Source organism: Aythya ferina (genome assembly GCF_964211825.1).
Source record: "Aythya ferina genome assembly, chromosome: 2".
NCBI classification, from domain to species: Eukaryota; Metazoa; Chordata; class Aves; order Anseriformes; family Anatidae; genus Aythya; species Aythya ferina.
In genome coordinates this window covers 148,787,588-148,800,749 of record NC_140297.1, presented here as the reverse complement: position 1 = coordinate 148,800,749, position 13,162 = coordinate 148,787,588, and positions in this window count along the sequence as shown.

Genomic DNA, 13,162 nt, shown 5'->3' with positions numbered 1-13,162 from the left:
GAAATGCAAGGGATTTCCTCAAGCTGCAGTAACTTAGCTGTGTCATAAATTAAAGTGGATTAAACCATTCTTTTCTGTAGCGTGTTCAATGATCACTCAAGTTTAGAGCTGTGGAAGAACAAAAGGGAAATACTTTGCCACTATGAATTAACAGCAGGCCCTGTAAACAGTCTCACTAAAGGAAGGAATGACATACAACTTTTTCACTGTGTTCGCAAGAAATTGTTTGAGGGAAGGAGGCCAAAAAAAGATTACCCCCAGCTTCAAACTGTAAAAGCATTTAGAGTTGTTTAAGGACCCCATGCACTCTTCTTATACTGCAAAACCAGAACCTCGGGGACACAAAACATGAGGAACTGGAAAGAAAGAACTGAAGATTTATTGATGTTTTCAGCATAACTACTCATCAGTCCCCTTTGGCAGAAAAGGAAACGAGCCTGCTTTTCTCTTTCAACTAAATGAGGGTTTTCTAAAATGTCTCCTTCTCATATAAGTATGGAATAACACACTTTAGAAAAAGTATATCATAAAGCTAACTGTAACATATATAGAAATTATTTTTTAAACTGAGAACAAGCAAAAGGTACCCTACTATTTAACTTTGTCAGGACAACTGTGCCTCTGGGTTTAAATCAGAAAGGTTTCCAACTCTATTGTTGCAGGCATACCTGAAGCATCAGTAAAGGAAAGGATTTCCAATCTTCTTAATAGAAATTCTCAATAGGACAGAGATATTTCTTGTTCTTAATTTATTTTGCTTTTGTTTTGATCACTCAAATAGCCGTGTAATGTTTGGAGGTGGCTCGGGGTAAAGATGCAGTTGAACAGCTTTTGCTATTAGTTTCCAAAACATAACAAAACTCCAGCCCTCTTCTGAAAGGGACTGTATGTGTCAAATGACTTATTCAGGGTAAGAGGGAGGCAACTGAGCTTCCCAGGTTCCCATGAGCCTTATCTGGCATTTGGTTTTGCTTACTTATCCAACAGCAAGCAAAGGTGCTTGGCAGCACTGAGTATGGGGAGGTAAATGAATCAAGACAAAGAAAAACTGAAAAATACAAGGAATATGAAAACATAAATAGCAGGCACAGCTATTTCTAGTAATCATAGGACAGGCACCAAGAGTAAAGTTTTCTCTTAAGAAAGTGCTGTGAAACTGAGGCAGAACGTAGAAGGCACAAGCAAAGTTCAAACCCAAACATGATGTGGAGATGACTGCAGCAGCACTCTTGTATGACTTCCCCTGCAAGGATGGTCAACAGGCAATAAGCAATACTAGTACTACCACCAGATTTCTCTGAAGCCTTTAACACAGTTACTCACGAGGCCATAACTGGAGAAGTAGATGCCTCCAGATGGTTAAGTGGATGCAGAATCATAGAATAGCTCTAGTTGCAAGGGACTTTAAAGATCCCTTTTTAGTTCCAACCCTGCCACTCACTGGATCAGAAGGACCTAATGGTGTCTCTTGTCCATCCGTACTGCCCACACCTCACTTTTGCCTTCTTAAATATGATTGTACAGTCCTGTCATCCTTGGCCCTGAATCCTACTTGACCCCTGAGATTTGTCTGTAACTGAAATTACCATCTTTGAAACTTACCACCAAGGCATCAGCCTTCGTGATTATAGCTCACAGTACATATTTGGAACATAAAATACACACAGATGGCCACCCTCAGAAGTTTAAGAAAAAATATGTGCATCCAAGGGGTGTATATTTCCCAAAGTTTGTTTCCTCAGCTCTCTGAAACCTTCTTTAAGTGAAGTCTGCTCCTCCAGCACTGCTACTCTGCCTCTTGGCATTCATCTTCTGAATCACAGTCTTCCCAGCTGAGCTCTCCTCCTCCTGGCCTTCGTCATGCAATCGAATCTCTTCCTTTCAAAAGAAGAATCATCCACTCCCTTCCTTTTTCTTCACAGGTCTTATCACATTTAAAATCTTCCCACTCTTGGTACTTTCTAACCATCCTTTTCCTTGTTTCAGTTTCGTCATCCTGTGTGAGCAATTTCTGTTCCCTCCAAACCCTGTAACTGTAGACGGGTAAGAGAAGGGGCTCCTTTCAGCTCCAATTACTTTGTTTCCTGTTCCAAGTGTTTTAGCAAAGGAGAAACTCTATTAGATACTCTCCACTGTTCTTTGCCTGGTTATGCATGACCAGCACTAACTACAAACCAGTCATCACAATTACTAAATTGTAAATACATTCTCCAAATCATCTCATCCTTTCACTGTTTGTTCTTGCCCATTATGTGAAAATCCACTGCCATGCTCATGTCTCACTGAAACAGGTGTGTTCATCCACAGCACTGATGCAAACAAGACTCACAACATTTGTCAGATCTTATATTAATTCAGTACAGTTAGTCTTATTCTGAACAGAATTTCTGTAGTTCTTTATGGCAACAGTCCTGCTTTAAAATTCAGTTTGACTTGAGGAGCGCCTACTCTGAGAAAAAAGTTAATGAAAAATAATTATCCTGTCTCTCTCTCTCTTTTTTCTTTTTCCCTCATTTACTAAAGAAACTTTCATAAAGAGCATAACTGTTAACTGCTAACACCTGAATCACAAATGACCCAATTGATCCACTTAGACTGCATTGCATACTGCAACATGTTCTCTTTCTAGAAAAATAGCAGTACAGTCTTCTGTGCAATGCATTGTGAAAGTAGAGAAGCAGTTTAGGTGAGTCAATAACTTCAATCTGTTCTGAACCAGTGAGCATGGAAGGAGTTTCATTATTCTGATATAAATTCACAGTGATGCCTCTCCAGTTTTATTTGTGCCAGGGTAATTAGTATATCCTACAACTATTGCATGTCCTATACTTGTTTGTGAGTGACAGCCATATAAAGAGCTGAACAGTTGCCTTGGATGCTCTAGTAGATATATACATCTTGTAAAATCTATATATCTTCCTTTTCTGTGGCCTGTCTAAATAATGCTTTCCAATAAATTTCCCTCCACTTTGCGTCACATGAGCTCATTGAAAAGTATATGTTCCTCTGTTTTATCATATGTTTTGAGTTTACTAGCATATATATTTGCATTACTGTAGTTTCCTGCTAAACGTATGCAAATACTTCCTTAAACCTTTTCCTTATCTTTAGGCTCTTTTCACATATTTGAATGAAAATGTTTGTGTTTTTTTTTTTTTTTTTTTTTTTTTTTTCCCTTGTCTATTTAATAACATACACTTCTTGTTTACTCAATGCCTTTCAACAAAAGGCTGTAAAATACTTGCAGAAATGGGCTAGCAAATTGAAAAAGAAGAAATATTGATCCTTAGGTAAAACAAGTGCCTACTTATTCAGGGTTCTTAACTTCAATATGAACTATTTTGGATGCCAAGCAGGAGACATCAAATGTTGTTTCAATCTGGACATAAAGCCATTGACCACAACTCTTGAGGGGCAGCCTTCAAACCAATTTCTTATCCACTGAATGGTCCACCCTTCAAATCTGCATGTCTTTACAAATTGGAGATCAGGATGTCATGTGGAACCGTGTCAAAGGCCTTACAGGAGTCCAGGTAGATAACACTGGTCAGTCTTCCCTTGTAAACTGATACAGTCACTCCATCATAGAGGGCCAACAGATCGGTCAGAAATGATTTGCCCTCAGTAAAGCCATGCTGGCTGTCTCAGATCACCTCTTCGTCTTGCATGTGGCTTGACATTGCTTCCAGAAGGACCTGTTCCACGACCTTCCCAGACACAGAGATGAGTCTCACTGATCTGTAGTTCTTTGGGTCTTCCCTTCTACACTTTTTTAAAATGGGAGTGATGTTTCCCTTTTTTCTGTCACCAGGGACTTCACCTGACTGCCAGGACTTCTCAAATATGATGGAGAGAGGCTTGGCAACTCCATCAGCCAATTCTCTCAGGACCCTGGGATGCCTTGTGTTGGGCCTCATAGACCTGTATAGTTAAGTTTCTTCAGGTGGTCTTGAACTTGGTTTTACTTACAGTGTTGGGACTTTGCTCCCCCAGCCCTCACCTACATATTCAGGGAAATGAGACACGGGAAGCCTGACTGTCAGTGAATACTGAGGCAAAGAGGTTATTGAGTACCTTATCCTTCATGTTTGTTGTTACTAGTTCTCCCTTCTCATTTATTAGAGGGGGTACGCTTTCCTTGGCCTTTCTTTTCTGGCTAATGTACCTCTAGAATCCCGTTTTGTTATTCTTTGCATACCTTGCCAAGCTCAGTTCCATCTGTGCCTTGGCTTTCCTGATCCCATCCCTGCACATCTGGACAGCATACCTGTACTCTTCCCAGAACATGTGTCCCTGTTTCCACTGCCTGTGCATTTCCTTCTTGCACCTCAATTTGAACAGCAGGTCCTTGCTCAGCCATCCCGGTTGTATGCCCTCCCTGCCCGCTTTCTTACCCAGGGGGATGGAGAGTTCTTGTGTTCTAAGAAAAACATCATTACAGAGTTGTCAGCTCTGTTCGGTTCCTTTGTCTCTAAGGACAGTGTCCCAGGGGACCTTGTCCACTAAGTCTTTAAATAGCTGGAAGTTCGCTCTTCAGAAGTTCAGGGTCCTGACTTTGCTTTTCACTAGGCCCATATTCTTTGAGATCAAAATACATATCTTGTCTTCCTTTTTATTTATTTATTTTCTTTGTTTGTTTGTTTTATCTATAGCCTGCCCTAAAAAGTGAAAATCAGAAAGTTTTCTATTTTGTGCATAGTGAAGGACTCCTAATAGTTTTGACTCCAGCAGGATCCTACCAGTTCTGCTGCAGTGAAGCTGTGATTGAAGAAAACTCCTCCCTCTCTGTGGAGTCAGTTTGGAGCAGTCCTCAGAAATGCAGCAATTAGGGCTAAACCATATCAGGTGGCTCCACACATGCTGGAGCAATCTAGGACTAGGAAGGAAGAAAAGTAACTTACTGTTGCTTTTAGCCTCAAACTTAGAGACTCCAAACTCCGTGTTGTACCTCTTGGAGCCACAACGCAAGAACACAAATTAAGTGAAACAAAAATGTAATCAATTGATTACAGGAAGTTTGTGAGTTTGAGAAAGGACTATGCAAACATGTGAGAACAATGGGCTTATATGGTGCCCATACAAACACAGTGAGCTAAATTGTTGTACCAGAGGTGGCTGAAAGGGCAGAACACAGAGCTGCAGGGCAATGCTGCAACCAGTAGGGCTGTGTCTGTGCCTGTGCTGGCTGCCCTGGGCTGCAGAAGAGAACTACAGGCTAAGTCATGAACATATAACCCTGGTCCCAGCAGGCATCTGCTGCCTCCAGGGTTTGCCAGGTGGTAATGACAGTGCAGAAACACTCCTTTTGTGCCTGGGATGCCGTTTTTCCAGGTCCTTAAGAAAGGAGAAAGCTACAGAGCTGCTAGAGTTCAGCTACATGCTGACAGCTATCTTTATATGAAGACAGTTTTAGGAGAGTTTTAGTCAAAATTATAGTACTAGAGGTATTTTGAACATCCCATCTTGAGAAATAAGCCTCTATGAAAGGAGCCTGGCACCCCTATCTAGTCTTTGTTTCTAGATATGAATTACCCCAGGGTAGTTAGTCTGTGGACTAACCTTGAGTCATGAACCCTGGAAAGGCTGGGATCCAGACGGTATTGAACATATTTGAATAACAGAAAGTAGGTAGAGGTAGACAGAGAAATGGGCTTTTTATATATAAAATATCAAGAACATGGCAGAAACTAAACTCAGTTCTTTAAGAATTGTGCAAGCAAAAAGACACAAATAAGATGGCAAGGACATTGGTTATGTTCAGCTCTGAAACACACATAAATTTATTTATTACAGGTCCCATGTTCACAGTGAGTGATTTTTGTGAATCTGCATATTTGTCTTTCATGATCGTGATATCATTTTTAGATATGCTAGCATTTTAGATTTGGTAAAAATTCAAGTGGAAAATTCTTCTCCAAAATCACGTGCAACATGTAGCTTGTATTTTCTTTTTGCAATTATTTTCTGGATAGTGTCAAAGTAAACCAAATCAATTTTCCCAGCTTTCCCTCACAATAGTTAACTGCCATTTTCCTTGATTCCTCTTTAATATATTTCTTTTGGCTCCAGTATGACTCAAGGTGTACATTTTGTTTAGTATGATCTGATGGACAAAGACACAGCAATGAAACTCAGGATTTACCTCTGCTTTGTACCTTCCAAGTGATGTTGGACAATTCCTATGCTTCCATTTCCTCTTTATCCTCTATCTTTTTTTTTTCTTTCCCTATTTTTTTTTTCACCTCACCTTCTGCTGCCTTCTTTCTTGAAGACCTCTACAGTCCCTGATACCACATGACAACAAGTCTAGTATATGGTGCTTTCCCCTGTTGTATGACTAGATATCCATCTTTCATGTGATAAGGTAGAGCCTGGTACTAGATGAAGTGTTGAGGGAAGAGTATGGGCAGGGGGCTGTCCATACCATCCATAAATGTTATATAATCTCTTTTCTTCAGATCAAATGTTTTTCCTTACTTGTTTAGCCTTGGAATAACAGCCAACAGGTAAGGATCCACATTAGGTTTTGTAGCTGTATTTCATTGCAATGGACTTAAAGCTCATTTCAAAGTGTAGCTGAGTGCAGCATCTCTGCATGAAACAAGAAGATAAATATTAAGTCATTCTATAAAAATATAAAAATAAAGAGAAAAAATGATTTATTAAAAAAAAAAAAAAAAAAAAAAACACAAAAAAGTCAAGGTTTGGTCATCATATTAAATGGATACCAGCTGACATTACCAGATTAACTTGACACTAAAAAGCATGGTCAAAGGAAGACATATACATTTATCCTTCAAACAGCACTACTAAAGTACCCTTGTTAGCTTTTGATTGCTAAGGCACAGCTAATTTCCTTTATCGTGGAACCTGGAAATAGAGATCATGCTGTACGGCTGGAAGAAATGTCTTTATATACATGAGTTGTGCTGCTTCTCTCTCTCCAATTCAAGAATTCCGCTAAAGTAATTGGAATTAAATACAAAATGTGTTCACCAACAAAGTCTCTTGAAATCTCTGCCGATAATCTTTCCCATAAGAATAAAGAAATTAACATAACTAAGCTAAAACCAAAAACACAGCCAAATTTATTAAGAACCTCAACCACTGTGAATTTTCAAAAGCAACCCTCATTATATAAAGTCTGCACAACCAGCAAGATTAATTCCCTCATCACTATTATTCTCAGAGATGGATTTACTGTATTTATGAGCTTTTCCAAAAGAAGAAGAAGAAAGAAAAAAAAAACAAAACTGAAAAAATATTTTTCTAATAAAACATATCAATGATTTATTATTATTATTATTATTATTATTATTATTATTTTAATAAAACCTGAAGCCTGCTAGTCTGGTTTGCAATAGTAATTGAGAGACAGAGATGGATGTAAATGTTCAGATGTTATAGTTTTATCAGCTTACTCTGTGCATGAAATCTGGAGAGGGAAACTCTTCTTTGTTGGCTAACACCGTTGTAAATATCTTACAGTCTGCATTAAAAGCATAATAAGGCTATGTGTTTACTGCTGATTTCCCTGTTTCTGCCAGTTTTTAGGATTATTGATATGTACATGTTCCCCTAGGAAAAAGGAGGCAGCAACCTGCCTGTTTGAAATGCTATAATATTCACTCTACACATAATTACCTCCTACAGTTGAATAAAACATGAACTCAGTCATTTCCAAATACTCACAAAGTATCATTTTTACTCATAACCTCCTTTGGCACAACCCAGCTTACTAATCTGTCCTTATATACAGTCAGTCCAGATGTTAGCTGTCAAAGTAATTATCTGCTGAGTACAGATATTCTTGAAAAGTTTTGACTCCACCATTTATCTCTCTTACAGTTGGCAAGTTGATCTTAAAAAACAGTGATGAAGAAGATCCTGATTCAGCAACCAGTGAAGTTAACATAACTTAAGCATTAACAAAAGCAGTAGTTTTCACAGAATCACAGAATCACAGAATTTTCTAGGTTGGAAGAGACCTCAAGGTCATTGAGTCCAACCTCCAACCTAACGCTAACATTTTATTTCACTTCTGTACATCATTATTATTTTACACCCCGTAGCCCTCCAATGTACTAAACAGTTTCATGTGTCATGACCTGAAAAAGGTGTTTAAAACCCAAATATCCCTCTCAGTGTCATAATGGAAGCTGGTAAAGTTGTTTCTGTCCCTGAACAATTTGATATTCTGCTCAGGTTCAAATACAGGTTTAAATATGGTTACTAGCTTGCAGTGAGGGTTGATTTCATATCCCACTGAAGGGGTTGGGAATATGAAATTTTTCACATCTGAAAAATTTCTTTTTATATGAATTATTCACAGGAATAGGAAACAATGTCTATCTGACTTCCTCAGACCTTTCGCTAGTCATGATATTCAATCTTTCTGTGGTTCATGAGTTCCAGGTTCTATTTAGGTGGAGGTTTTTTTTTGTCAGAAGACTTCTGCATGATACATGCTTTTGGTTTATTTTCCCCAAAGAATGAGAGGTTTTTAATTTTGTATGCACCTACTTCTACAATCTGGAGGTATAAAAATTTGGTAGAGAGTAAGAACAGAACGTGTATATATATATTTATTCCTATAAGATTTATCATGTTTTCCTACTTATAGTGCAATAAACTGTTGGATGAAATCCAGCTAATAGAAAGTATCTCAAATATATCTGAATGCATTACTCAGTGGCTGTTTGTTTGCCATGCTTATGCAATATTGCAAAATTAAATGGTGAGTACTCATGTAAAAGTATATGATATACTGTCTTGTTTGACGGCAGTTTTTTCCACTAGTTTCCGAGAAATCTGAATGATTTGTTACTATAAGGTATTTTTTTTTCTAGTGGCAAATGCTTCTGTCTCACAGCAGATTACCAAACCAAGTGTGAAAAAGGACTCATTCTTCCCATTCCTCTGTGGTCACTCAGCATTCTCAGCAGGGGTAATTCTACTGCATAGTTTTGTGAATGAGGTTGTTCTAACATGGGTGTGAAGCACATCTAGGAATCAGAAACTGAAGGCAGGATCCACCCAGTAATATGGCCAGCTAAAGAATTTCCATCTCAGTCTCTGGTGAAACCCTCTGTAGGTTTTTTTTGTAGGAAACAAATTTGGCAAATGGAAAGCCAAATGCTTAGTGCTTCACCTATCTCTGAAGCACAAATAGCAATGATAACAATAGGAATAAAATTATTTTTCATATTGTAAGCTTGCTGTGTATGTCATAGGAAGCACCATTCAAATGTGAAATTAAAGTAAACATTCACTGAATTTTAGTATAAAATTAATGACTTCATGTTGATGAGGCCTGTTACATTACACAACTGCTTTTCAAGGGAAACAATAGAAGTGTTTGGGGTTTTCACAGATGGTCCAGTGGAAGCATTAGGAAATATATTGCAAGTACTAATACTGTGTGAGAAGTAAACAAATTCACTTTATGGTATTTTATTTTATTTTTTAAAGGGCTTTGCTTAAAGTCCACATCATGACAGCTCACAATAGATGTTATGAACATAACTTTTGACCTAACCAAACAGAGGAGGCAGCCTCCTCCCGCCTTTTGTCCCTGGCTTTAAACATAGGAAGTTAAATGAGGTTTTTGATCTTTCAGAGTAAGAGGTCTCAAACCCAGAGGTCTCATTTTTCAAGAAAGCACCTGAATTTGCCAGTCTGTAATTAATATTAGGAGGTAACTTGTCTCCTAGTGCAGAAGGGACATGTGCAGCCAGGACTATCAGATATAGGTTTGGAAAGAAGAGAATGAAGTGTGTATCTAGCACACTGCTAGAAGTAAGGATTTGGATGAACATGGGAAGTCCTGGATTTAGGACTCTGCTTCTAATGTCCTTTAAAATTTTTGCTTGATGATTTCTTTAACACACTTCTGAAGGCATCTAGGTGCAACAGATGAAATGAAGCAGCACTTGGAGGAATTGGAAGATGGGAGAAACTTCTGTTCTATTAATAGGTAGCAGGGAGAGTTAGTAGTATCCTCTGTTACGGGTTATTCAGGTCCTTTCAAGCTGTTCAGAATTTCTATTTGTCCCAGTCATATTGTGCTTGTTTTCAGACTTAGGACATACTGTCTGCCTGCAGGGAAATATTGTTTATCCTTGTGCATCCTTGATATTATAACTTATCTATGTTGTCAGGTGGAAGCATAAGCTGGAGTTACTTAAATTTTCAGTAGGAACCCACAGAAACCAAACCTGTCACTTTTCTCTGGCAAATAGAGCATAACCACAGGATTACAAGACTCCTGTGTGGCTTCCTTCTTTCATTGTTTTCCCTACTTTGTGATGCCTCAATTTAATGGATTTATGTTTTGCTGTTTCTAAGCATTTATATTGGAATATATGGGGCTTGATATATATGATATGGGGTTGTGGTGTATGCAACATATAACAGGTTTGGTCCATGAAACTGAACTCTTTATTAGCCAAACACTAGCAGTCTGTCCATGTCCTTTTTCTGCACAGCAGAAGCAGCTAAAGCATCTCTCTTCTATGCCCCTAGCCATTATCTGCTTGGCGACCCCAGACTGTCATGCCCCAGTGCTATGCCTTTAATATCGCTTCAGTTTTCAATTCTCAATATCCTTAGAAACATGTTATTTTTCTGTGTAGCGGTGTCCATTTGCAAAGTAAAAATATAATTATATATACACAATGAAGATTCATTGCATGAAATTATTAGATTACATAAATTTTTGAACATTAAAAGGCTAATAAAAACAATAAATATAAAGAACAAGCATAAAGAAATCAAGACAAAAAACAAACTAACAAACTCCAATTCACCAACAGTGAACTACCTAAAAATTACAGCTGCCTTTTCATTTGTTATCCCTACTTCAAGTAGAATGCATAAAAGACACACAGGTTCCCTGGACAAGACATTCAGAAAATAAAAGCTCTTTTCAGTCAATTATCTGGAAACATTAGAATCATAGAACCACAGAAAGGCTTAGGCTGGAAGGGACCTTAAACATTTCGTTCCAACACCCCTGCCACAGGCAGGGACACCTCCCACTAAACCAAGTCACTCAAAGCCCCATCCAATGTCTTGAACACTTCCAGGGATGGGGCATCCACAGCTTCTCTAAGCTACCTGTTCCAGTGCCTCACCACCCTCAGAGTAAATAATTTCCTCCTCATATGTAATCTAAACCTACCCTCTTTTAGTTTGAAACCATTACTCCTTGTTCTATCACTACACTCCCTGATTAGCCTGTTGAGCAAGGACGTCAAGGTCTACCGTAGTCATCAAGTGCTTTTACTTTCTTTGAACTTGTTCCAATGGTGATGTTTCATTACTAGCTGGGGCAGCCCCTTTCAACCATTTCCTGGTATTCTGACACTATCCCATGCAAGAATATTCACCTCTAGTTCTGCAGATGTTGTTTCGCAAATAGTGGGAAGCACTGCAGAGAATTTCCATCATGATATCTCAACAGCTCTGTAGGCTGTGCTCCTGTGTCTTCATTTTACCAAATGTTCACTATAATAAAATCTTTTAAGTAGTAATGTATGTAGTTGAACCGTTTTTTGTTTGTTTGTTTTCCAAGGGCAATGTGCTCTTAACATGACTCAGAGCTACACAGGGGTAGGTAGATGAGGGTCAGACAAATGTAGTGGATTCTTTTTCACTAACAACAAGAGAATAAGGTACTACACTGTTCAAATGTTCATATTTTGGCGTTATGTTGTTTCTTTGCTTCTCATAGACTTCCCCGTGCAGAAGATATGGACTCCAAGCTGGCCATGGACCTTCTGCAGGGGCATACCAGTTAACCATTTGGCAGTATCAAAAATTGAATACAAGTATTTACCATATAGTGCTACTGAAGAGCATATAGAGCTAGAACAGTCTCATTTGATGATTAACCATGATGAAAAGGTCATTCTTTAGTGTACCATAAATCTGTGTATAGAGAGGCTCTGCCCTTTATGAAATAGGCTCCTGGCATACAGAAATGAGTCCTAGTGCCAAACTGATGTGTTGAGAACAACGGTGTAATAGAGATTCAAATTCTGAAACTCAGGCAATAAAGGTTGTTACAGTGAACTTCCTCTGGCTCCGTCTTGCACTAGTAGAGCAGTTTTTATTTATTTTTATTCATAATTTTTATTAGAATCTTCTGTTAGCTTCAGACAAGGATATTTGGTTGGCTTGAGGGATAACTGGAAGGAGACAATGAAAGGAAGTGGATAAGGTTGCAACATAATGTTTAGATGTGGTAAACTGAGCCTATTTCACCCCAAAGACTTAAAGGAATACAGACATGCATTTTCAGGTTGGCAGAATTGTTGCACACAGATAATACCCTAAAATTTGCTCTGTGGATATCCTGGGTAACGTACAGTGTCTGAATCCAGTTAAGTAAACAAGGCGTTATTGTTTAGTTGAATGACAATGAAACCCATACTTCAAGGTAAGTGATTCAACATGATCCACTGAGGGTTGATATTTTCTAGAAAACAACTGCCAGGATTAATTCATAGAAAAAAGAATAATATAATGCAGGCAAGCCTTGATATATATCACTTGGATGGGCGTTGGGATATTGTATATTTCATCACCTTAAGTGGTTTCTTCATCAAGGAAATCCAAAAACTTTGAACATAAGGGAAAACATTAAGTATATTTTGTCCTTATAGCCACTGGATTTTGCTCACAAAGTAGAATTGTCTTTGAAAGTGAAATTTCTAATTTTTTGGCATGTTTTTATGTGCATTGGAGGTTTTTCTCCTTTGGCATATTGGTTTTTCTTTTACATATCCTTATTTCATCAGTTATATTCACTGAATGTGATTCCAATCTTTTTCTCCCTTGTTTGTTGGACCACTGAACCAGGGTAAATGAAGGCACATGGCCAACCATATGGTAACAATAACATCAGTGCTGCAGTAGAGGAAGATCAAGAGTTGCATATACATAAGGTAATATGGAATATATTTATGCAATTTTGAAGAATATCACTAGTCTGTTTTCTTCAGTAATATTTATGTTCTTTGGAATGACAGAATGAGGTCAAATCCAAGATGCATTACATTGAAAGTACCAGTCACAAAAAAAACTTGTCCCTTTCATCTGTTCTAAATTTCAATCTTGCATATAGCTTTTTGGGAATTATAATATATCAAGCGCTATT